This window comes from Rhinatrema bivittatum, chromosome 2 (assembly GCF_901001135.1).
Source record: "Rhinatrema bivittatum chromosome 2, aRhiBiv1.1, whole genome shotgun sequence".
NCBI classification, from domain to species: domain Eukaryota; kingdom Metazoa; phylum Chordata; class Amphibia; order Gymnophiona; family Rhinatrematidae; genus Rhinatrema; species Rhinatrema bivittatum.
The window spans coordinates 664,874,208-664,901,533 of record NC_042616.1 but is presented as its reverse complement, the minus strand read 5'-3'; the positions used below and the strand labels follow the sequence as shown (position 1 = coordinate 664,901,533).

The 27,326-nt window shown below is 44.7% G+C and overlaps 1 protein-coding gene across 1 annotated transcript in view; it reads left to right on the top strand.

Moving 5' to 3' along the window:
• NCOA2 (nuclear receptor coactivator 2) overlaps window positions 1–27,326 on the top strand; it is a 649,459-nt gene that overhangs the window by 96,738 nt on the left and 525,395 nt on the right. The window contains 1 exon segment of the mRNA XM_029591446.1: window positions 6,420–6,514. The gene's annotated coding sequence lies outside the window, so the exon portion shown is untranslated.

The following is a 27,326-nucleotide window of genomic DNA, read 5'->3' as shown; positions in this document are numbered from 1 at the left end:
GTCTCTTAACATTCGTTCTTCTAAAGTCTCCCCACAATCTCTAGACCACTTAGGAAGCAGAATATGGTATACAGAGTGCGGAACAATAGTATGATAGAATTGATATAAGCAGGACAGGGATCCCTTCCGAGATTTAAAACACTCCACCAAAGAATCATAGGTATCATTGGTAATATCAGAGCCGGCAGAACCTTGCATGGAAGCAGACACAGCAGCCTTCAAGTGGCCATAAAGAAGAAAATGAGAAGGTTGAAAACCAAGCTTCTCCTGGCACTGCGTAAAAGTATAAATCTGTCCAGATGCGGAGTCCATAACTTCCTGCAAGTGCCACAACGAGGAGATATTAAAGCCATGGCGAGCCAGTAACATTTGGTGTGAGTCCGGTAAAGAGCATCTCAGGGAAAGGTGCGGGGAAACATGCCTAGGTAATCCCAAAAGTTTCCTGGTGAACCCCCAAAGTTTCCTCATGGTAAGGACCAATCTATGTCCCATATAGGGCTGCGATGGCTGAGGGGCTAAAGCATGGAGGACATAAGAAGGTTCATATGGGGAGCATAAGGCCCATATTAACTTAGGGTCAGTATATTCCTGGGTGCCCAAAAGCCAGTCCCCCAAAAACCTTAAGTTGGCGGCCCATGAATATAAAACAAAATCCGGAAGACCATAACCCCCATGATGTCTCTGGGCTGACATCGTGGAATATGGCAAGCGAGGACGCTTATTATTCCAAATAAATTTACGAATGACAGACTGTATTCTCTTGTTATCTTTAGAGAGAAATAGAAACGGTAACATAAGCAATTTATATAAGACCTGCGGAGCGATTACCATTTTAATGACCGCAATGCGCCCCTGAAGGGAAAGAGGGAGATTCTGCCAGCCCGCCAATGTTTTTGCAGCTTTCTCTATAGTCGGGGTCACATTCAAGCCATACCACTTCTTAGGGTTAGGATGGATGAGAATACCTAAGTACTTAATGGTTGGTGCAGCCCATTTGACCGGGAGATCGGGCCACCTGTCCCGCAAATCGTCCCCCAAGTCTAAGGCCTCAGTCTTGTCTAAGTTTAATTTAAACCCCGAAACCCGCTGATAGGAATGAAAAATATCTATAGCAGCCGGGAGGGCTCTACGAGCATGGGACAGCAAAAGCAAGATATCATCCGCAAAGAGCAAGGTAAGAAAGGTCTGCCCATTAACCGCTATACCCGTAACTGCAGAATCCAACTTTAGCTTGTACACTAAGGGTTCCACTGTCAAAATAAACAACAGGGGGGATAAGGGGCAACCCTGTCTAGTGCCTCTCTGTAGATAAAACTCCCCAGAAAGTTGGCCATTCACCAGGATTCGAGCAGAGGGGTTGGTATACAATAGGGTGATATACTCGAAAATTCTCCCCACAAACCCCAATTTGATCAAAACCTGTTTAAGAAAGGGCCACGCTACCCGATCAAACGCTTTTTCAGCGTCACATGCGACCAAAAGGGGGTCCACAACATTCTGCGCGTGACAGCACTCCAAAGCAGCTAAGACTTTGTGCATGTTAACTGTGGACCGTCTCCCCGCTACAAACCCCACCTGGTCCGAGGAGACTAGCAGAGGCAAAATGGGTTTCAGGCGATTGGCCAGAATTTTCGCAAAAATTTTGATATCTAAGTTTAACAATGAAATTGGTCTGTAGGAGGATGCCAATAAAGGGTCGCGTCCGCCCTTAGGAAGGACCACAATAGTGGCCACCCTCATGGAGCTGGGCATTTCTTGTTGGTCTGTCATAGTTTCAAAAACATTACAGAGAATAGGAGAAATCTCCTCCCTCAATGCTTTATAAAAAACAGAGGTCAGTCCATCGGGACCTGGAGCCTTATTAGCAGGTAGCGACCGAATCGCTTCACAGATCTCCGAGACTTCAATTGGGCGCTGTAACCTTGCCTGCTGATCCTCGGACAAGCTCGGTAAAGGGAGCTCCCGTAAAAAGTCCGCGATGGTCACAGCATCCACTTTATCCTCGGAATACAATTTACAATAATAATCAGAAAAAATGTCCGCTATATCCGAAGAAGTGGATTTAATAATCCCTGCTGAATCTTTTAAGTTGGCAATAAATTTAGCAGAATTTTGCGTTTTCAAAAGTGACGCAAGCAAGCGCCCCGTCTTATTTCCAAACCGAAATAAGAAAAATTGCTGGGCCCTTAGTTTCCGTTTTGCTCGCTCATGTAATATAGTATTAAGAGCAGTACGAGTCTCCTTATATTGAGCTAGTGTATTGGCATCCTCCTGTACATTAAGTTGACGCTTCAACCCCCTCATTCGCCTTTCTAAAGAAATAAGATCTGCATCAAGCTGTTTCTTTTTGAAGCTGACATAGCTGATAATATCTCCACGTAGAACACATTTTGCAGTTTCCCACAACAGAATCGGTTGAGCGAGATGTTGCCGATTGTCCTGTAGAAATTCGCGCCATCTCTTTAGAAGATACTCCGGGAACTCTGGGTCAGTAGCCAAAAAAGCTGGTAAGCGCCACTGGGATGAGGACCCTCCAGCCCTCTGGCCAAGAGTGCCTACAACCGGACAGTGGTCGGATATCAATAAGGGAGCGATAGAAGATTTGGTAAACCGAGAAAAAAGGGACTCAGAAATTAACAAAAAGTCAATCCGAGACCGGGCAGCATGTGCCCTAGCCAGGTGAGTGAAGTCACGCTCTTCAGGGTGTAAAACCCGCCAAAGATCCAATAATTGAAGGTGTTTACAAAGAAAATTGGGACCCTTGTTGAGACTCACCGTATGGCCCCCCCTGGGCGGTTGTCTATCTAACTGAGGGTCAATAGCAAAATTGAAATCTCCCCCAAGTACCATAGGGGAATCTCCCATTTGTGTGAGATGGGAAAGCAAAGTGGTATAAAATTCATGGTCATACGAATTGGGGGCATAAACAGACACCAAAGTGATTGGGGAACCCATTAGAACGCCCTTCACAATAAGAAATCTACCTTGAGGGTCTGCCAATTGACTCTGTACTTGAAAAGAGGTAGCTTTGTGTATCAGAATAGCTACCCCTCTACTCTTAGATGTCCCTGTGGCAAAAAACACTTGTCCCACCCACTTCTTGCGTAACTTGCGAACCTCCTGTTCAAGCATATGGGTCTCTTGGAGAAAAGCGACTTGGGCATGTAATCGAGCCAGCCGCGTCAGCACTTTTTCCCGCTTGACGGGGGTGCCCAAACCAGCCACATTCCACGTCACTATCTCCACCGCCATAAATCCAGACAGAAAAAAGGACTGTGCAGCAACATCTCAACATTCTCCCTCTGCTGGAGCAAAAAAGCATTAGCACATAGAAAAAATGAAGTCACATATCCCGATAGACATTCTAGCAACCAAGATCCCCTGAGGTTCTCTGCCATGTATCCCCATACACTCCTTAAAACTATAGCCAAGAAAATAAACAAAAACAATAAGAACACCCCCCCCACCCCACCCCCCCCCACCCCCCACCTGAGGAAAAAGAGAAAAAACAGGGGAACCCAAAAACCCCCCATCTCGCAACTAAACCAAAAAGTCCCGGGGCAAAAACTGACCCCACAAGTAGAACTAGGGACCCTAACGCGGGTCAGAGATCACACAGGTGTAACCATGTGTAAGGCTGCCACCCCACCGAACATATAACTGGATTAACAGAAGTAGAGCAAACTCGGAAATCATGCGCTGCAGCATTGTAGCCCTCCGAGTAAGGGAAACCTTAATCGCCAAAACTTCCTCTCTAGATACTCCCTGGGGAGAATATATAAAAAGAAAAATCGGCCTCCAAGAGAGGGTCCAGGAAATCCCGGATGCAATAACCCTCGGAGCACCAGCCCAGAACGTATGATTAGAGACATCCCCCACGTCCAGATTGTCACCACCAGCTGAATTTAAAAAAAAAAAAAAAAGAAAAACCATAGTACGGCTACTAAGGCATGTCAATGGCTACTAAGGCATGTCAAAAAACGGAGGGGAAACTCCTCAAACCACTGCAGCAAGATGCACTCCTCGAAAAGACAAGTACACTATACAAGGCGTCCGAGAGACAGTATTTCAAGATGGTTCCGATACATCCAGTGATGAAAGAGGTGCCACAAAGGACTGAGCTTCAGCAGGCGAAGTAAAATACTTATATTGACCCTGGTGAGAGATACGGAGCCGCGCGGGATACAGCAGCGCAAATCGATATTTCTTATTGACCAGTTCACTGCAGACTCCGTTAAAAGCTTTGCGCAGCAAAGAAATGCGTGGGGAGAAATCTTGAAAAACAAGGATGCGATGCGATTCATAGAAAAACTCCCTCTTTTTCCGGTAATGCTGCAGGACCAATTCCTTGTGAGCAAAGTGTAAGAAGCGTGTCAAAATCACACGGGGTCTGTGCGTTCCGTCACCGGCCATTTTCTTGCCCACCCTGTGAGCCCGCTCCAGTAGGCCCCCCGAAGGCGAGGCGAGAGACGGGACAAACCCCAGAAGCCAGGCCTCCAGGAGATGCGGCAATTCAAGGTCAGGCAGGGACTCGGGAACTCCTACAAATCGCAAATTATTCCGTCGCGAGCGGTTCTCGAGATCGTCTATCTTCTCTGCGTCAGCCTTAGCTTGTTTTTCCAGCACTAGAACCCGACCCTCCAAGGCGTTTATGTCGTCCTCCGCGAGGCCCACACGTCCCTCCACTTTCTCCACCCGGCCGTCCATTTCCACAAACGAGGCTCGAACTTCAGCGATTTGCTCAGAAATCTGATGGAGCCGCATATCGAGGGCATTGACAACCGCGTGGGAGATCTTGTCTTCCAGAGAACTGTCTTCAGGCGGCTCAGACATTTTCGGGGAGGCGGCCATCTTGGATGCCCCGATCCGAGGTCTGTCTCTATCTTTCCGCGCAGGTTTAGACGCCATAAGAGAGCTCCCCCCCACACAATTCTAGGTCGGGAAGGGTCCTGATAGTATGCAGCGACCTCTCGAGGAGAAAATCCGGAGTTAGCTCAGGTGCAAATAGCGTTCAGGAGGGGTAGCAGCCAGAGCCCCGAAAGCCGCAGCTTCTCAAGCCCACCACATCACGTGATCTCCCTCATCTGTCTTTTTAAGATGAGCAAGGTGCTGACATGCTCCAGATCTTCAGAATGAAGATGTTCCTGTTCCTTTCTTATCAGCTCTGCATCATGTATGGACTTTTCTCTCTAACCCATCCCCTGAGTTTCTTGTTTTGAATAGACCTCCCCACTTTGGGACTCCCGCTTCTTTTTATGTGTAGGAGTAAGCAGAAATCCAGGTGGTGCAGCCAGTTGGCTTGGTTAGTTAACTTGGCTGCCATATGTGGCTGCCAGAGCTTCACTGCTGCTGCTTCCAAAAGTGTCAAGCTAACGCAGGTAGATGAGTGTTAAAACATGCACTTGATTTCAGCACATGGTTTTAACACTCGGGTTAAAATTTTAAACTCCTGATGTAGTAAGCTAATAATATGCAATTGCATTGGGAGTTTAAAAAAAACCAAAACAAAAAAACCCCATGCAAACCTAACATACATCTTAACTTGGGAAAGGTGGTAGGGAGGCAAGGCCATAGTTAGGGTAAGTGGCAACAGCTGCTGCCACTGGATTGTTCCTGACTTTTTACATTTTTTTTTTTTTAGTAACGCTGGAAGCTTAATTCCTGCTCTGGCCCAGTTGTTACATTTTCAGTGTTGCTAAAGGTATGCTGACAAACACAGTCTCTCTGTAATTTCCAGGGATTTCCACGTGAGGGCGCTAAGCGCTACTCCCATTTAGGGACACACTTTTTCTGCATGTAAAACTTCTTACTGCATTGGCAGTAAGTTTTGTGCAAGGAAAATGTGTAGGCAAGAAAGTGTGTTGAGCTGAACGCACCTTTCTGCATCGGTCTGCCAGTGTGAGCCACATCTGGTGCTCGGTGCATGCGTGCTCTGCTCATCTCACTTGGCCTAGAGCTAAGAGAAGCTGGAAGGACTGAAGAGGAGGTGCTGTGTGTACTGTACAAAGTTGGACCTGGGTATATGCTGCCTATTAATTCCCCCACTCCGTGTCTAATGAGAAGCACGCTACCCATACTCTGAAAGGAGCGTCTGTATTTTTAAGAGTCACCAGTTTGGTTCTCTTATTCCTGAGAACAGAGCTCAGGTACTGTTCTTGACCGGAACATCAGGTAGTGGTGACTATCTTTTATTCCATGGCACATCAGATTAGGTGTGATGATAGACAGTGTGGTTGGGGAAACACTGCTGCTGATGATTTTTAGTTGAATTCTTTACTATTTCAATTGTTTTACCTACTTCATCTTGTTCATCTTCCATTTGTTCAATTTATTGTCTGAGTAGCTCCACTGCTTGGATTTCATTGTAGGAGATGAGTGCTTACTTCATATTATAATAAGTCTTTTTATGCTCCACTCAGGTGTTTTGACCATTGCATGCCTCTGAATCAGAAACTGCCTATAAAAGTACAAGATGTAGTGATAAAGAGAGGTTGTCAACTAACGATCGGCTCTGGTAGGTGATTTTTTTTTTTCTTCAAAGTTATATCTTAAGATTGACCATCATAGTTTTGCATTAATTTTAACATAAGGATCAGGAAAGAATGAGATTTAAATAGCATTCAGCTAATAATTTATTTTTCTTCATGTCCTTTATTTAAAAATTGAATGTTGAATGTTTCTTTTGTCTCTTGTAGACTTCAGCCAGAACAATATTCACTGTGTGTTCCTAGATATGGGTTAGTAAAGATCTGTAGTCCCTTTTAGCTTGATACCCATCATTCGTAACCCAGATTGAGGAGAAAGTGGTAGTCTCCTTTTTCAAGATGTGGCATGATCTAGTATTCTATTATGCTATAGAGATCTTTTAGAGCCAACCTCTTTAAATACACATAGGCTAAGGCCAGTCAGTGCCCCTAAGCTCTTGAGTGTGCAGCCACGGGAGAAACTGCATAATTAGCTTGTTTCCGCATAATTAACCTACTGTACAATTAACATTCCTGGCTGAAGCTTCCCCACCTCTTAATTCTTTCATTTGAAGAAAGCAGCTGTGTGCCTGCCTTCATTCTCAGCTATTTCTGTGCTCTTACTCCAGCTCCTCTGCAGCAAATGGCTTGCAGGCAACACCAGGAGGGGTGAGGCTGGAGCAGTTGAAAATGGGACTCTGCGCCCTAATCCAGGCCCCTCCCCTGTTACTCTCCCCCCCCCCACCCCCCTCTCCTGTTCTGAAAGGAACAGGAGGAGGGGTTATAGTTGGAGTAAACAGAGAAAGTAGTCAGAATGTTTGATACCTCAAAGATCTCTAAAAATCAAACTAAAGATGATTTTGATATAATTCCTGGATGTAATGATATCCCTTTAGAACAGGGGTGGGCAATTAATTTTCCCATGGGGCCGCATGAGAAATTGGGATGGTTTTAGAGGGCCGGACTAATATAATTAACTCAGTTCTCAATAGCCCTACTTATGAAAAGACAGCAGTTTACCACCAATGCATGTCCTCTGAGAAAACACAACAAATAAGACCGATACAAACGCTTACATGCTAGCAAAATATCTCATCTCGGTAACAGACACAGAACCGACCTAACATACTCCCAGGATCTGTAGTAATGCACATAAACTAATCCACACACAGTTACACCTGTATTATGGAATACAAAACAGGAGCAACCCTATCTATGAAAAGGCAACACCACAAATATTAAATCAGGTCCTAAAAACCAATACACCTCTTATTAGGAAAACAGAATAGCAAGCAGCTATAGATCCCCACACAGAAATAATTGTAAAACTATACTAATAAGCAGAATAAATGTTTCAAAACAGCTATGAACAGAATAACATCCAACAATTAAAAACTCATAAAAACTATTAAACATTCTCCAAACACCAATAAAATATTTCAAAAAAGCAGACATCACACAATTAAAATGGCAGTCAAGAAAAATAAACTTAAAGCCATCTTTACTTACCCCCTCCAGCAGCTCTCCTACTCCCCTTCCCTGCAGGCCGTGGCACGCACCAGAAGCAGCAGTAGAAGCTAAGCTCTATACTTATGGTCCTCTTCCTTAGTGCCCATGTCTCTCACACACACACCATACCAGTCATGCCCCCATGACCAGTTTCTGTCTCTCACACACCAATCATCTCCCAAACAGTCTTTGGCACACACACACCAGTCACCTTCCTGAACAGTTTCTCTCATGCCATACACACACACACACACAGGCTTCCCACTCCCGTGTTCTTCTTACATATATGGGCTTCTCACTCTCATAATCACTTTCTCTGTCTCTCTCTCTCACACACACACACACCCACACACTCACTCACCAGTCTCTCACTCCCATGCTTGTTCTCTCCACATGCACAGGCTTCTCATTCCCATAATCACTTTCTTTCTCTCTCACACACACACTCACACTCACACACACACACACACACACACACACTCACCAGTCTCTCACTCCCATGTTCTTTCAGATATACAGGCTTCTCCCTCCCATGATGTGCCTCACACACACCCAGGTTTCTCACTCCCATGCTCACTCTTCACATGCACAGGCTTCTCATTCCCATAATCACTTTATTTCTCTCTCTCTCTCACACACACACACACACCAGTCACCTGATCTCACTCATGCATACACACACACAGGCTTCCCACTCCCAAGTTCTCTTTCAGATATACAGGCTTCTCCCTCCCATACTGTCTCACACACACCCAGGTTTCTCACTCTCATGCTCACTCTCTTCACATGCACAGGCTTCTCATTCCCTGAATCACTTTCTCTTGTTACACACACACCAGTCTCTCTCATTTCCATGCTCACTCTCCACGTGCACAGGCTTCTCATTCCCTGAATCACATTCTCTCACATTCACACACACCAGTCTTTTTCTCTCACACACACCGTCACCTTACCAAGCAGTCTCTCTCTCTCATGCATGCACACTCACCCAGGTTTCTCACTCCCACAACACCAGGCTTCTTACGCTCATGCTTTCCCACATACCCAGACTTCTCACTTCCATGCTTTTTCTCTCTCACACACACACACACACACACACACACACACATCAGTCACCTCCCTGACTAATGTCTCACACTCTCACATACACATCAGTCATCTCCCTGAGCAATCACTTTCATTGTCTCTCACATACACACACACACATCAGCTCTCTGACCAGTCAATCACACACAGGCTGGCTGGCTGCTTCTCTCTCTTTCTCACTTCCTCTCCCCCCCACCGGAGCACAAATGGGAGCTGCAGCAGCCCCCGAAGGCCAAGAAAGAAGAATCCCATCGGCCGCGGGAGGTTCATGCTGCTGACTCCTTTCTCGATTACTGGCTGCTTCAATTGCTCGGGGACCGACGCTGCAGCCGACGCGGCACGGCTCTTTCTCCTTCCCGCGCACCGCTCCGTGTATCACTTCCTGTTCCGGGTCACGGGAGGGGGGGTGCAGGCGCGGGAAGAAGAAAAGGCCAGCCGCGGGTACCACAGCTTCTAACACTGCTGCCGTTCCCACTGGGCTTGAACGTGCTGACAGCCCAGCGGCAACGGCAGCGGGAGAGACCGGGAGCGTGCGCCGTGGACCGGCAAAAAACTCCCGCGGACCGGTGGTTGGGGACCCCTGAAAAAGACCACGAAAGGCGGAACTGGTAGGTAGGTAGGAAAGAAACTCGAGCGAAGACACGCTGCCCGATTGGCCAGTGCTGGGCAAGCCTTGCCCAGCACCGGCCAATCGGGCAGCGTGTCTTCGCTCGAGTCACTCCCTCCCCCCCCACCGAACGCTGTAAAAAAAACAGTTCATTCTCTGCTCCCCGATTGGCCGGCCAATCGGGGAGCGAGGGAGCGGAGAATGAGGCACGCTGCCTTCCCTTGCAGAGGGAAGGCAGCGTGCCTCATTCTCCGTCTGCTCTCAGCAGTGGGCGGGCCGGTCACAGACCGTAGGCGGGCCGGATTCAGCCCGCGGGCCGCCCCTTGCCCAGGTCTGCTTTAGAAGAACTTCATCTTTATAGAAAGGTTCTTGCATCTATATATGTAGTCAATCATATTCTAACTACAAACACTTGGATGTGTTTTTTGGAAGTCTGCAGCTGCTGGTGGAGAGGGCATTACTTTCAGGTCAAAGAAATTTTAATGACTGGCACTATGGATAACGAGTTTTAAACTTGTTAATTCAACCCCCTTGTATGTTTATTACCATGTGCCTAATAAACGTTTGCACATTTTTCTATTTAATTAATATGACAAACTAGATGTTGAAGACATTTTTAGCATAAAGTTTATATTCTCCAAAAGATGGCAAGGACTTTCATGAAAATTTAAAAAGGATGATTGAAATGTCACTTTTTTTGTTTTAAATTGAAATTGTACAAAGTTAAGTATGTAACTTGATATATTGTTTTTTTTGTACTTGGTACGTTTATTTGTATATTGTTTTAAAAACCATGAATAGTTTAAAAAATGGACTTGTTTTCATAATCAAAGGTATAAATCTTTATGCAGACTTTCCATATAATTGCTACAAAATCTAGAAATATCTGCTGCAGGAAACCAGGAGCTCTGGCTATAACTCTAATAAGAATGTAAGGTATGTTCCATCAAATATGGTTTAAGTGTCCTGCAGTGCACATATGTGCACTACTGCAGGGGGTGGCCAACTCTGGGGCTCAAGAACCACAAACAGTTCTGGTTTTCAGGATAGCTATAACAGATATGCATGAAAGAGGTTTGTATGCACTGCCTCCATTCTATAAAGATACAGTTGTGATCACAAGTTTACATACCTCTGGCAGACTTTAAGATGTATAGCATTTTAAGAAAATATTAGTGATCAGAAAAAACGCATCTGTTAGATTAATTTGAAACATTAAATATGTATCACAGAATAGGTCAATCATTACCAAACCATAGCAATAAAGGAAATAATAAAATGGCCCTGTTCAAAAGTTTGCATATCCTTGAATTTTTGGACAGATAAACATTCAAGTTGACATACACAGGTTGAGATAGCAATGAAGGGTAGGTATCCACACCTCTGCCTTGTTTGATTGCAATTTAGTGTCTGTGTATAAATAGTCAATGAGTTTCTTAGCCCTTTCTTAGCTCTTGAGAAACCTTTGTGCATTTCATCTAGGGCTACTCTGACTTTGGTGGTTACTGAAGCATGGGGAAAGCAAGCTGTCAAAGGATCTGCAAGCAAAAGTAGTTCAATTTTATAAATCAGGAAAAAGATATAAAAAGCTATCCAAAGATTTTAAAATGGCAAACAGTACTTTTCAAACTCTGATCAAGAAGTGGAAACAGATCCAACTGCCAGGAAAATTTGTCGGGATGCAAACAAAAACCCCTCAAGCAACATCTACTGAAATACAGGCTTCTCTGAAACAAAATATTGTGGTTGTTTCAGCATGAACAATAAAGAGATACTTGATCAAAAATGGGCTGTATGGTAGAGTTGCCAGAAAAAAAGCCATTGCTGCACCAAAGCAGCCAAACGGCACCTAGATGTGCCTCAAACTTCTGGAATCAAAATAGTGATGAAACCAAAATTTAACTTTATAGTCATAAAATGCTATGTTTGGAGAGGAGTCGTCAAAGCCAATGAAGAGAAGCACACTATCCCTGCTGTGAAGCATGGAGGTGGTTCTCTGCTGTTTTGGGGGTGAGTGAGCAACAGCGGCACAGATAATTTAGTCAAAATTGATTGCAGGATGAATACAGCATCTTATCAGAAAATATTGGAGAATTTACATTCTCAGAGGATAAGCAGGTGTAGGTAGTCCTTACACGTGGGTGACATCAGATGGAGCCCTGATGCGGAAAACTTATATCAAAGTTTCTAGAACTTTAACTAGGCACACTATACCATGTGTCCACATGGGGTCCCTCTCCAGACTCACTGCAGAGCTGTAAGCATCGCAGTGTGAGTGAGCTCATTATGGCTGTCTTTTGGCCTTGAAAAAAACCAAAGTTTTCCAAATTGTTCCATTGCTGGGTCCCTCTCAGTGCCCTCTTGTAGTGTCTCCTAGTCAGGATTTTCGGCAATTTGGGTAAGTTGATTCCCCCTAGTGGCGGTGCATCTGTGCTCGCCGACCATTGCTGCCATTTGTTTTCAGTTGGTGCCCTTTTGTTTCATCTGTCATGGATCTGTCTGGTTTTCGGTGATGCCCCTGGTGCCAGAGGACCATATCCATTACAGATCTGCATGAGATGTGTACTCTGCCTAGGGGCATCACATTGCGTCTGCGGTTGCTACTTAAGTGTGCAGATGACCCTGAAGGGATGTCTACTTTTGACTCGACAAGATGGAGCAGCTCTTCGAGTCGAAGTCCAAGCCATCTGCATCAAAGGACCAAGGAGCTGCACAGATGGACACCAAGCCATCGGCGGGACCTCCAGGCTGATGTTAGGTTCCTTGTCATCTGCCTCTGCACTGGGGTAGGACCAGGCTGAGCACCAAAGAAAGCCGAAGCAACACTGGCACTAGTCCTCGTTGATGCACTATGCCAGGCATGGGGATGCTACCTGCTTTTGCCAAAATGCCCCTGAAGCGGCTCCTTGGCAAGGAGTGCCAATCCTCCATCAGTGCTGTGGGTCCATGACTGTCTCAACCAGTCCTGATGCCAGTCACCGATCCACCTCGAGGGTCTGAAGATCTGGCTACCCCTCCTTCCTCCTAGTTGGTCTTGGCATTGGCAATATTCGAGAAGGAGCTGGAGCATCAAGTGCAGTTAGTAGTGGAGCTGCAGTGCTTTGGTCCTGTGGCACAGACTGCATTGGACCCGGTGCTGCCCGTCCTCGTACTGCTTCTGGAGAAGCTCAACGTACTTAGTGGTGCATTACCAACCCAGCTGGTGTCTGTTCTTGGGATAACCTTGATGCCTGACAAGGCACCGAGGCCTCCCCATACTATTTAAGTAGTTGTCGTTGGTTCCTCCTCAGAGGAAGCTCCACAGAGGCCGGTGGAAACAGAGGGCTGCTGCCCCTTCCTGCACTTCAGGACATATGCCAAGCACCTAGGGACCCATCCCTGTCTCCTTCAGTGAGGATGAGGAACCCTATGACCCCTGGAAGAATGACATATTGGAGTCTTTCTCCAAGGGCTCAGAGGGCCTCCCTTCAGACCCTTCTCCAGAGGAGCGAAGGAAGTCTCCGCCTGAGGACTTGACCTTCGCAGGGTTTGTGAGGGTGATGGCAGAAGCCATCCCTTTTCAGTTACTGATGGAGAAGAATGCCAGGCACAAAATGGTTGAGATCTTCTAGCTCGTGGCAATCCCAGTACATGAGATCCTTAAGGAGTTGCTGCTTAGGATATGAGAACACCCTCTCAGTGTCTCCCATCAATAAGAAGGCAGACGGGGCTTACCTCGTCCAGAAGGCTGATGAATTTGGTGGTGGTTGTATCTGCATTCAAGGGCCAAGCGAGCTTGGACTCATTGCTGGGCACCCCCCAGGGAACAATCATAGAGCGATGTATGCTCTTGGGAAGAAAGTATTTCAAGGCGCCATGCTTAATACCCACATTGCTGCCTACCAGCTCTACATGAGCCAGTACTCATGGGACATCTGGAAGCAGGTGCAGGAATTGGCTGAGCAGCGGCTTCTACAGCAGCAGGCCACCCTGTTGTTGCTGGTTCATAAGGGCCCGGAGTGCGGAAAACATGAGGTCCATGCAACCTATGAAGTTTTTGAGACGGCATCAAAAGTATCTGCAGCGGGAATTGGCACCCACAGAATGGCATGGCTGCAGGCCTTGGATCTCAGACTAGAAGTATAGTAATGACTAGCTGACATGCCATGAATGGGGAGAATCTCTTCAGAGATAGGGATGCTGTGGTTCAACTTTGGGATCACCATGAGACCCTCCAACAACTCTCCGCTAGTACTCTGGACCATCCTTCTCATCCAGTAGGCAGGCGAGACCAGGACCAAGGAAATCTTTCTTTTGCCAAAGGAAATACTATTCTCTGCCTCCTCACTCTCATCAACACCAGTGGGCCTTCCATGGCTATCCTAGGCAGTAGAGAGCCCCAAACCCCTGCCAGCTCATCTGTCAACTCTGGAAATGGGGTTTTGACTGGGTCGTAGGGAGCATAAGCCAGTTGCCCATTCCTGGGACGATGGATCTTCTGGTCAGGGGGCAGGCTGCGGTTCCTTGCGAACCAGTGGCCCAGTATAACCTTGGACAAGGGGGTTCTGTCTATGCTCCACCAAGGGTAGCAATAGAATCTATTGGCTGTCCCATCAAATTGCCCTCCGTGCCCATATTGGGGGCCGGTAGCACATCAGAATTTATTGCTAGTGGAACTCTCCTCCCTCTTAACAGCAAGAGCAGTTGAGCCCGTACCACCAGGACAAAAAGGGATGGGGATTCTACTCCAGGTACTTCCTGATTCCAAAGAGAATAGGAGGGCTCCATCTCATCCTAGATCTAAATGCCTTGAACAGGTTCCTAAGAAAAGAAAAGTTCAAGATGGTTTCCCTGGGCACCTTTATCCCCTTTTTATAAAAAGGGGACTGGCTATGCTCCCTCAACCTAAAGTATGCAGAAGTTCTTATTGAGATCTTCTCGTCACAGGAAGTGTATCCGATTTGTGGAGGGAAATCAGCCTTTCCAATACCTGGTGTTGCTGTTTGGGCTCACGTCCGCCCCCAAGGGTCTCCACAAAATGCCTGGCTGTGGTGGCAGCGCACTTCCACAGGCTGGGAGTGCACATTTTCCCATATTTGGGCAATTGGCTAGTCAAGAGAACATCTGACTGGGGCCGTCAGGTCCATGCACTTGATTATTCAGCTAGAGTTCATTCTCAACTACCCAAAGTCCCATCTCAGCCTGTCACCTCAATTGGGTTTCATAGGAGCCTTGCGAGACACACTCAGGCCAGGGCCTTTCTGCCTCACTAGAGGGCTGTCACCGTGATGACTGCCATTGTGGCAGAGATTCAACAGAGCCATCAGGTGTCAGCCTGGCACATGTTGAGGCTGTTGGGCCATATGGCCTCAACCATCCATGTCACTTCCTTGCAACCTCAGGGTCAATGGACCCTGAGGTTGCAGTGGATCCAGGCCACTCGGAGCCGCAAGGATTCATTCAGAGTCACCTTGTGGCAGTTTCAAATCTGGAACGGGGGCTTTCTAGTCAGATTCTCCCTACTCAAATTGTATTAAACACAGATGCATCTGCCCTGGGGTGGGGAGCTCATGTAGATGGGCTCGGTACCCAGGGTCTCTGGTTCGCTTAGGAACGCTCTTGTCAAATACCTGATCGCCCGAAGCTCCAGGAAGTTGTATGTGCTATGGGCTTTCAGAGATAGATTGTCCAACAAAGTTGGCCTGATCCAGACCGACAACCAGGTAGCCATGTGGTATGTCAACATGCAGGGGATTGTACCTCCTATGTCAGGAAGCAGTCCAGACATGGTTATGGGCCCTATCCTGCAGGATTGTGCTCAGGGCCATGTACCTGGCCAGGATGGAATCATGGTAGCAGACAGACTGAGTTGAGCCTTCAAACTCCACGAGTGATCCCTGGACCCAGGGGGTAGCGAATCGGATATTCTGCCTTTGGGGGAGCCCAGACATAAATCTGTTCGATTCCCCCTGCAACAGGAAGGTGCCTTGGTTCTGCTCCCTGTACAGGTCAGTCAGCAGCCGCTGCTCAGCCTTCATTGGAGCAAGGGTCTTCTATATGCATATCCTCAGATTCCCTTAGTGGCGCTGACTCTTGAAGCTTTGTGAGGACAGGGAGCTATGATCTTCATACCCTCTCATTGGCCGAGACAGGTCTGGTTTCCACTCCTATGGGAGTTGTCCATCCGGAGTCAGATCAAGCTGGGGACTTCCCCACGTCTCATCACGCAAGACCAAGGCAGGCTGCGGCATCCCAACCTCCAGACCCTGTCACTCACAGCCTGGATGTTGAGAAGTTAATTCTGCAGCCACTTGATCTTTCGGATGATGTCGCAGGTCCTGGTGGCTTCTAGAAAGCCTTCCATTAGAAAGTCCTATGGACTGAAGTGGAGGAGGCTTTCCGTGTGGTCTGCACAGAAGGCCCTAGATCAATTCTCCCTCCCCACACAAAAACTGTTTGACTACGTTCTACAACTATCGGAAGCTGACTTGAAAACCAACTCCATCTTAGTGCAGTTGATGCATACCACCTTGGTGTAGATGGTATGTTTGTCTCTGTACAGCCTATAGTTGTATGTTTCATGTGGGGCCTGCTTCAATTGAAGTCTTCCCTAAGGCTTCCCACTGTGTCTTGAGACCTCAGCATGGTGTTAGCTCAGCTGATTAAAGCTGCCTTTGAGCTGCTGTGCTCCTGTGACCTGAAGTACATGACTTGGAAGGTCATATTTTTGGTGGTGGTATTTTCAGCGTGCAGAGTCAGCAAGCTCCAGCTGTTGACTTATCCACCTTATACTAAGTTTTATCATGACTAGGTGGTCTTGCATACACACGCTTAAGTTCCTGCCTAAGGTGGTGAAGGATTTCCATCTTAACCAGTCAATCATCCTGCCAGTATTCTTTCCCAGGCCTTATTTGCACCAAGGCAAATGAGCACTGCACAATTTGTACTGCAAGCAAGCCTTAGCCTTCTATCTGGAGCAGACACAAGCCCATAGGTAGTCCGCCCAGCTTTTTGTTTCTTTTGATAAGAATGGGGTAGTTGGTGTCATTGCCAAACAGACACTATCTAATTGGCTAGCAGATGGCATCTCCTTCTGTTATGCCCAGGTGGCATCTTGAGGGTCTTGCCAAGGCTAATTCTGTCAGTACCAAGACCGCGTCTTGCAAGCAGTTCCCGTGGAGGAGATCTGCAAGGCTGCGATATGGAGTTCTCTCCACATATTCACATCTCATTACTGTCTGGATAAGGATGGCTGACGTGACACTAGGTTCGGCTAGTCTGTCTTTCAGAACCTGTTTGAGGGGTAGAACCCAACTCTCCCCATCTAAGGCTCATTGATTGGTTTCAGGCTGACTCCCCCTCTGTTACCATCAGCATGGGTGTTATGCCTGTTGGCTCCTAGTTGGGTGTCTGGCTCCTTTTTGTGTTGGGAATCAGCCTGTAGCAAGGGATTCACCCATGTGTGAGGACTACCATCCTGCTTCTGCTTTTGAGAAAGCAGAGTTGATTACCCTTAACATCAGGCTGCGTTCACGGACCTTCCAGATGTAATCATCTTGATATCGGAGCCTACATCGGTGCCGAGGAAATCCATGGTACAAACTGTGGCTAAAATCAAGCTATGCAGGCTGTCTAAGTCTGGTGTATCAATTCACATGACAAAGGTTGCTTTAGTGTGCTGCATGACGCATTGAAGCTCTCGATGCATGACATGTCCAAGCAAGAGACATGACGTGCCGAAGCAAAGGGAACATGTAGCACCAAGACACGTCACATAATGCACCAAACAAACCAGCTCCCAGCGCTCAACAGCACAACACTTTGAGGCTTTCCATACAGGGCGCACCAAGGCATGCAAGCCAGGAGAGGTAGACACGAGACTCACAATGCATTGAAGGATGAAACTCATGCAACGCTGCCTGCCAGAACCACTTCATGATGGGACCCCAGTCATCTCCTCTCCATTCTCAATCTGCTTCCTCAGAATACTCTCAGAGCAGGAAAGAGGCTTATTCAGGGCTCTCTGCAGCATCCCAAAAGAAAAAGGGATTCTTCATACCTTCAGGAGGAGTTATACCTGAGAGACAAGTTGACCTGGCTGGAACCCTTACTTTGGCATTCCAACCTATATCTTCATCGATCCTCCTGTTACACTAGAAGACAACCCTCTGCGGATCCAACTCTGATACCTGCAGCCGCCTTCTAAAGATCATCAGCAGAGGTCCATGCTGGAGGGAATGGAACTCCCTCTACCTCCAAGTTCCTGGACGAACCAGGCAATGGATCAAATCACTAGCATCCTATGGAATTTTTTTTCTACGTATATTCTCAGATGCAATCTCTAGCCTTCCTGCCGATGCACCCAAATTGTCCACCATCAGAAAAAGAAGTTCCATTTTGCTACTCAGAACTGACGTCTCCATACAAAGCTCCCAAATCGCCAACACCGGAGAGAGCTCCTTCATCCTCTGTTCTGGTAGAGGAATGCAGACCACTCCATTCCCCTCACTGAGATTGGATATTCAATCTGAATAGGCACTGGGGCATTCAGAGTAGCTCAACAGGTATCCTTTTCTGATCTTCCCCGCCGGAAGATCTCACATATTCACATTTTGTGAAGAAACTGGGATCAACACTAAACATGTAAGCCAGAAGATTCCATGTTCGGAGGTGTTGTGGATATTTAAAAATCCTAGATATTGCAGTGGTGCCCACAGCGCTTCCTTCACATGCCGTGCTAGATTTAGTCCTGATGAAAGCCTGGAAGTCCCCCCTTTTTTTTGGACTTGAAATATCTCTGAAAATAGATTTAAAGTTCTGTATGAGAGAGTCCCCAGGACATGGAATAGTCAGATTATCACATGCCTCTGTGATGGTGGAGTCTGCAATGAAGAATGCGAAAAAATCCAGACTCCACTCCAGTGTACCTTCCAGAAAAGACCCACAAGCTCCTGGATTACTTCAGGCATAAGGTATTTCAGGGAGCGATGCTTGCCTCAAGAATCTAGCAGCACCAATTCTATATTGTGTAATATTTATATGAATGTGTACAAAAGTTGAAACCATACATTCGATCAGAAACGGGGAGGAAATAATGCCTTAGCCTCTTTGTGACCTAGAGGAAGGGCTCAATTACCACCTCCGCTCTGTTTACAAAGTTTGACACCTCTGCCTGCAAATCAGTATATCTGAGAGCTAGTGACTTAGGAGAGGATGTACATAAGAAGCTAGTGGACCTCCCTTGCTTAGGTGATAATGTCTTCAGAGACAAACTCAGGGAAACTGTTTCTCAAATCAAAGAGCAAAAAGCAGCAGAGCAATCACTAACTACTTCGACCAGGCTCCAGAGAACACCAGGACACTTTTATCTACAATATAAATGTCTTTATTACACTCTGAAGTCGTATAAACAATTCCCATCTTATTGCCAACCATCTTACCAACAAACTTGTCAACTGGGCCAGGCATTTCAACAGAGATTTCAGAGACCAAAAGTCTAAAAAAAAAATAAAAAATCTACAAAATTGCAGCAGAGTTTTTGCTCTCTCAGCTGCCACAGTCTACCATTCAGATCGGCGGCAGAATCCAGCAATTCATCAGAGCATGGTCCTGCATAATGACAGACCAGTGGTTCGGTCCTATGAACATTTGATAAGGTTACCATCTATATTTCATCCAATGTCAGACTACTCTCTATCTGGTACCCTGCAGACCCTGCTCATCTGCCTCTCCTACAAGAAGAAGCCCAGAAACTGCTGACTCAAAGGGCCTTCCAGTTACTGCCCCAGGCTGACCACAAGGGATGGTATTCCCAGTATTTTCTTATCTCCCCCCCCCCCCCAAAAAAAAAAAAATCAGGGGGGCTGTCCTATTTTGGATTTCAGAAAACGTAAACACATACAGAGAGAAAAATTCAAAAAGACATCTCTAAGCATGATCCTTCTATTCATCCAGCCCAACAATTGGATGTACTCCCTTGGTCTCAAGAATGCATATACTCACATCCCAGTGTATCCCTCTTGTTGGCAGTTCCTCCATTCAAGATAGGAGCCTCTCATTACCAGTACAATGTTCTTCTGTTTTTAATCTCATCTGCCCCCAGAATCTTCACAATGTGTCTGGCAGTGACTGTGGCACATCACCTTTAAGAAGGCATATTTCCTGAATTGGATGACTGGCTCATAGTTTCCCCACAAGAGATGGAACAATTAGGTTTTCTAATAAACTATGAAAAATTGCGTTCCAACCAACACAGGTTTTACAATTCATAGGAACAAGAATAAATACAATTCAATCAAAAGCCTACCCTCCCACTTGACAGAGCTCATGTGCTCAGAAAACTTGTAAGTGAACTTTCTTGGTGGTCTTCGACAATGGTTCGTCGCGTGTCAGTATTACTGGAACATATGGCAGCAGCTATTCATGTGGTTCCCAAAACCCGATTTCTCATGATGCTTACAATGGAGACTCGAGGATCAATGGACTCAATCCCTATCCACCAAGATTTTTCTGACCGCTTCAATGAAGCGAGACATTGCTTGGTGGCTGAAACCAAACATTTTAGAGACAGGTTCCCCTCTCCAGTCAATTCCCCATCAGCTAATCCTCACAACAGATGATTCATTGCAAGGTTGGGGGGCTCATGTCTTACACTTTGACGCAATGTCTATGGTCCAACTCAGAGCCTTCCAAATCAACCTATTGGAGTTGAGAGCAATTTGAAACGCTCTTCTTACTTCCATCATATGTTGCAAGATAAGTACATCATGATTCACACGACAATCAGGGAGCCATGTCCTGCATAAACAAACAAGGAGGTGCCAGCTTATGGACAGTCTGCAGGGAAGCGGTTCAGATTTGGGACTGGGCAGTCAGTCACTCTATCTGTCTTTAGGCCATATACTTGCCAGTGATAGCAAATGCAAAAGACAGGCTAAGCAGAATTTTTCATCCCTATGAGGGGTCCCTCAATCAACAAGTGGCTGCCAACATTTTTCACACCTGGTGTCAGCCGTGGATAGACCTCTTCACAACAGAACTCAAAACTGAAAATGTTTTTTGCTCACTCTGTCCTAGTCACAACAGAGTAACCTATGACACCGTCCTGCTGCCTTAATCAAAGGGGCTAGTCTGTGCCTTTCCCCCAAATCTGCTAATCTCTAGGACAGTGCAAAAGTGCTTTTAGGACAAAAAGGATGATTTTAATAGTCCCTGCATGGCCAAGACAACCATGGTATGCATATCATGTACACCTATTCAACAGAGGTCCCAAGGTCCCTAGACACTCCAGGGCTTTTGACCCAAGAGGAAGGATCCCTACTCCACTCCCTTCAAGCATCCCTATACCTCACAGCATGGATGTTGAAGACACGAATCAAGTGCATTGGAGTTTACTGGATGACAGAAGACATTCTCATTTCCACCAGGAAACTTTACATTAGATGTAATTATTTTTTCAAATGGAACAGTTATTCAAACTGGTGCATGGTTATTAAACCTCTCGACCCCTTTTCGTGTGGACCTCAACAATTGCTTTCATACTTGCACCACCTCTCCCAGTTGGGACTGGCTGCTTCCTCAGAGTACAGTTGAGTGTTGTCGCAACATATCACAATCGCGACAATGGAATAGTTATATCAACGCGTCCTCTGATCTCTTGATTTATGAAAGGCCTTAATCAATTTTGCCCATCAATACAAAAAGCTGCAATACCATGGGACTAATGTAGTCTTGAAAGCTTTAATAAAGTAAACATTTGAGCCTATGGAGATGTCCTTGCTAAAGTTACTAACATGGAATGTAGTATTTCTTGTTGCTGTAGTGTCAGGCTTTAGTTCATTTTCTACCCTATCTGCAGTTTCCTATGATAAGGTGGTTCTTTGTGCCCATCTAAGATTTCTGCCAAAAGTAAAAACATAAATTGCCATGCTGGGTCAGACCAAGGGTCCATCAAGCCCAGCATCCTGTTTCCAACAGAAGCCAAACCAGGCCACAAGAACCTGGCAAGTACCCAAACATTAAGAAGATCCTTTTCTACTGATGCCAGTAATAGCAGAGGCCATTCCCTAAATTAACTTCCCTGTCCCCCACCCTACTCATTACCAAGTCATATTGTACATATTGTATATAGGCTATATGCCACTTCTATATACCCACATCTAATATTTAATTTTAATTTTATTCATATGTTACAATGTTCCTTATATTTATTTAATCAACTGTTCGCTTGTTACAATGTAAAATAGGGCAGTTCCGGCTCTATTCAACCTGTTTTCTGGAAACCGATGTGATATCTCGATCGAATGTCGGTATACAAAAGAAATAAATAAATAAATAAATAATAGCAGTTAATGGACTTCTCCGAGAACTTATCCAAACTTTTTTTAAACCTAGCTACACTAACTGCACTAACCACATCCTCTGGCAAAAAATTCCAGAGCTTAATTGTGCATTGAGTGAGAGAGAATTTTCTCCAATTAGTCTTAAATGTGCTACTTGCTAACTTCATGGAGTGCCCTCTAGTCCTTCTATTATCCAAAAGTATAAATAACTGATTCACATCTACTCATTCAAGATCTCTCATGATTTTAAAGACTATCATATCCCCCCTCAGCCGTCTCTTCTCCAAGCTGAAAAATCCTAACCTCTTCAGCCTTTCCTCATAGGGGAGCTGTTCCATCCCCTTTATCATTTTGGTCACCCTTCTCTGTACCTTCTCCATCGCAACTATATCTTTTTTGAGATGTGGCAACCAGAATTGAACACAGTATTCAAGGTGTGGTCTCACCATGGAACGATACAGAGGGATTATGACATTTTCCATTTTATTAACAGTTCCCTTCCTAATTTCTAACATTGTTTGCTTTTTTGACTGCTGCAGCACACTGAGCCGACTATTTCAAAGTATTTATTTACTTAAAAACTTTTCTATACTGTCACTAAGTTAGGTACCATCATAACTGTTTACAATAAGGCACAAATATTAATATTGGAACAGATTATGAATTCTATCATTATACATGTGCCAAGACTTTACGGTAACAAAGTAGTAATAAAAAACTCATAATTGGATGTGTTATGTTATGTCCGTTTATTTTGAGCGGGAATAAAAGAGAATCTGTCATCTTATTCTAGACATTTGAGATTAAAATAGAATATGTACCCGTGTTGATTTGGGTAGTGTGTTTAGGGTGTGCTGCCAATCACTTTTCTTTTTCCCAGTGTTCTACTCTCCTTTCTCTTTGTTGTATGCCTGTTTGAATAACCATGTTTTTAAATGTTTTCTGAAGGTTTTGATGTCTCTTTGTATCCACTATGATGCCTAGATCTTTTTCCTGGGTGGTAGATCCTGATATGGAACCTAACATTGTGTAACTATAGCATGGGTTATTTTTCCCTATATGCAACACCTTGCACTTGTCCACATTAAAATTCATCTGCCATTTAGATGCCCAGTCTTCCAGTCTCGCAAGGTCCTCTGCAATGTATCACAATCCGCTTGTGATTTAACTACTCTGAATAATTTTGTATTATCTGCAAATTTGATTACCTCACACGTTGTAGTCCTTTCCAGATCGTTTATAAATATATTGAAAACCACTGGTCCAAGTACAGAGCCCTGAGGCACTCCACTGTTTATCCTTTTCCACTGAGAAAATTGACCATTTAATCCTAGTCTGTTTCCTGTCTTTTAACCAGTTTGTAATTCACGAAAGGACATCGCCTCTTATCCCATGAGACTTTGTCAAATGCCTTCTGAAAATCCAAATACACTACATCTACCGATTCACCTTTATCCACATTTATCAAACGCTTCAAAAAAAAAAAAAAAAGCAGATTTGTGAGGCAAGACTTCCCTTGGGTAAATCCATGTTGACTGTGTTCCGTTAAACCATGTCTTTCTATATGCTCTGTGATTTTGATCTTGAGAATAGTTTCCACTATTGTTTCCGGCACTGAAGTCAGGCTCACTGGTCTGTAGCTTCCCGCATCGCCCCTAGAGCCCTCTTTAAATATTGGTTACATTGGCCATCCTCCAGCCTTCAGGTACAATGAATGATTTTAATGATAGGTTACAGATTTTAACTAATAGATCTGAAATTTCATTTTTTAGTTTCTTCAGAACCCTAGGATGCTTACCATCCGGTCCAGGTGATTTGCTACTCTTTTTTTTTAGTTTGTCAATCTGGCCTACTACATCATCCAGGTTCACGGTGACTTGGTTCAGTTCATCTGACTCATCACCCTTGAAAACCATCTCCGGAACTGGTATCTCTCCAACATTCTCATTAGTAAACACAGAAGTAAAGAATTCATTTAGTCTTTCTGCAATGACCTCTATCTTCCCAAAGAGCCCCTTTAACCCCTTGGTCATCTAACGGTCTAACAGACTCCCTCACAGGTTTCTTGCTTCGGATATACTTAAAGTTTTTATTTTGAGTTTTTGCCTCTATGTCCATCTTCATTTCAAATTCTCTCTTCGCCTGTCGTATCAGTGTTTTACACTTAACTTGAAAATGCTTATGCTTTTTCCTATTTTCTTCAGATGGATCCTTCTTCCAATTTTTGAAGGATGTTGTTTTTTTTGGCTAAAATAGTCTCTTTCACCTCACCTTTTAACCATGCCAATAATCATTTTACCTTCCTTCCGCCTTTTTTTAATGCGTAGAATACATCTGGACTGCAAGGCTAGGATTATATTTTTAAACAATGTCCATGCCTGTTGAACACTTTTTACCTTTGCAGCTGCATCTTTCAGTTTTTTCTAACTATATTTTCCTCATTTTCAGTTTCGAAAATTTAGTGTTAGAGGTGTAGATTTACTTATTGTCCCTCTTCCAGTTATTAGTTTACATTTGATCATATTATGATCATTATTGCCAAGTCGTATCAGCTTTTCTCTTCAATCAATAACTTATACTACCCAACTTTTATCCTAAACCACACAAACATGGAGAAAAGGCTCTTCACACATTGGCTTGCAAGAGGGCATTGGCATAATGTAACGCAAAACTCAAGGCTATAGGCAATCGTTCCAATTAGTTTTTTACAATCCCAATAAACTGGGAGTGACAATATCAGAGAGGACTTTGGCCAACTGCATCACCTGTTACATACAGTACTGCTGTTCTTCCAATTTCTTGTCATTGCAGAGTTTCATAATGGTGCACCAGATAAATGTCACAGCAGCCTCAATTGCCCACCTTCACAATGTACTGATTGAAGATGTCTGCAAGGTATCAACATGGTCTTCAATCCATACCATCACATCTCACTATTGTCTGGACAAACTAACGGCCTCAGACAGTGCTGTGGGCTAAGCAGTCCCTAAAACAAATGGCAGAGAAATAAGGCTGTCCACGCAGAAGGCCAGGTTGCAGAAAAAAGAAGTGTGCTTTGAGCAACCCTCAGCTTGGGACTCCCCAGACATGTTTAATTTAGCCTGTATATCGATGGAGGGGAAAACAGGTTTGCTTACTGTAAAAAGTGTTTTCCATAGTTAGGATGAATTAGTCATACTAACCCACCTTCCTCCCTGGACATCTTTCTTCGCTTTGGAATGAATGAGAAATGACCATCAGCAATCATGCGGGGGCTACCACACATGCCCAGTAGAGCAAAGCTCTGCTAGCTTGAAGAGACCGCTCCATCCCTGTGCCGTTGAATTACACAGCATGGCTAATTCATCCTGCTATCTACGGAAAACACAGTTTACAGTAAGCAAACTTATTTTAATTTGCAGGTAATGCTCTGTGTAGGCAATATGCCCTTAGTAACAAAAAAAAAAATCTACTACCTTATTTAAGGATCTTACGAATGTATGTTTGTTTTTAGTTGCATCAGTATTAACCGTATTCTTTTGAAGATATCTTCCCCCATAGTTTGTGATATACTTTATATCCTTAACTATTTCATTCCATCAACCTACATATTAGTTTACATTTGGGAGTTGCTTTTTTCTGAAAGAAAATGTTCACAGTTAAGTCAATCACCCGATTCTGTTGCTGTTGAATCGACATGTTTCTTCCAGAGCTTTTTGTAGAGGCAAAAGCTTTTCAATGCACATGCATGGTAGTTCTTGCACTGACAGCAGCCTCAGGGCTCCCCATCAGTTTGATTTTGTTCTGCAAAACTGTCAACACATTTTCTGCAGTCCTCACAGAACTTAAGAAGTTGTTGTTCCTTTTTTTTCTGACTCTTCTGACAGAACCCCATAAAATTGCCCTGGTTAGGTGATGGCATTTCTAAAATTTTTATTATTATTATTATTATTTTTTTATAATCATCCTCTTTGATTTCTGCTGAGCCAGTTCAAGGTGCGTCTTTCTTAGGCAAAGACTCTGAACTTTTGAGGAGAAAACTAAAGAGTCGATGCCAAGCCTCAGAGACCAAAAACCATTGTTGTGGATCTTTAAATGTGTATGCCTCAGTGAGACTGGTCAGGCAGGTGGTTATGAACTGTTCAGTGACTGAACCTCAAGATGAGCTCTGATTTCCAGTTGGTCTTCAGTGGTTTTATGTGGGAACCTTTGAGTGTGACCTCCAGAGAACCATGAAGATGTTTATTCCCCTACAGATTTTACCCTGGTACTATCAGCACTTTTTGAAATGGAAATAGACAGGATTATTGAAGTGTATGCACAGCATCTTATTGAGCTGCTGTCCTCTTAGAGCCATCCCTTTGTCACACAGGTTCAATAATATGAGGTTGTCTTGGTGCCATCCCTGCTGAGTTTGAATTGAATAATTTGGATTGGAAAGCCTTTTCTGTCCCTCAATCTCACTTTGGCCCTGAAGTCCATAAGACTGAGTTTTGATCACAGAGGTCTTAAACTCCAGGATTGAATTGGTCTCATATCACCTAAAACAAATATTCTTAGAGGTGTCATTGTCTGAGAAATCCTTGATTTCTGTCAAGACATAAGAACATAAGATTTGCCATACTGGGTCAGACCAAAAGTCCATCAAGCCCAGTATTCTGTTTCCACCTGTGGCCAAGCCAGGTCACAAGTACCTGGCAGGATCCCAAGGGATAGATAGCCCAAGCTGCTTATCCCAAGAATAAGAGGTAGATTTCTGCAATTCTACATTAATAATGGTTAATGAACGCTTCTTCCAGAAACAAACAGTTTTTAAATGCAGTTACTCTAATAGCTTTCACCATATCCTCTGGCAATGAATTCCAGAGCATAATTATGCATTGAGTAAAAAAAATATTTTCTCTTATTAGTTTTAAATGTATTACCTAATAAATGAATTGTTTTTGTACTTTTCGAAAGAGTAAAGAACTTACATAGAAACATAGAAGTGACAGCAGAAGAAGACCAAACGGCCCATCCAGTCTGCCCAGCAAGCTTTCACACCTATTTGTTTTCATAATCTGTTACTCTGACTGCTGAGGTCAGGGCCCTTATTGGTAACTTTTCAGTTCCAATTCCCATCCACCCCCACCATCGATGCAGACAGCAGTGCTGGAGCTGCATCTAAATGAAGTATCTACCTAATTGGTTTGGGGTAGTAACTGCTGTAATAAGCAAGCTACTCCCGTTTGTTTACCTTGCATGTGCAATTCAGCCATTGTTGGTTGTCTGAATAAAAATCCTCTTTACTTAATTACCTCTGTTGCTGAAGCAGTGAGCTGCGCTGGATACTTATTCCAAGTCAAGTATCATGCTTAATTG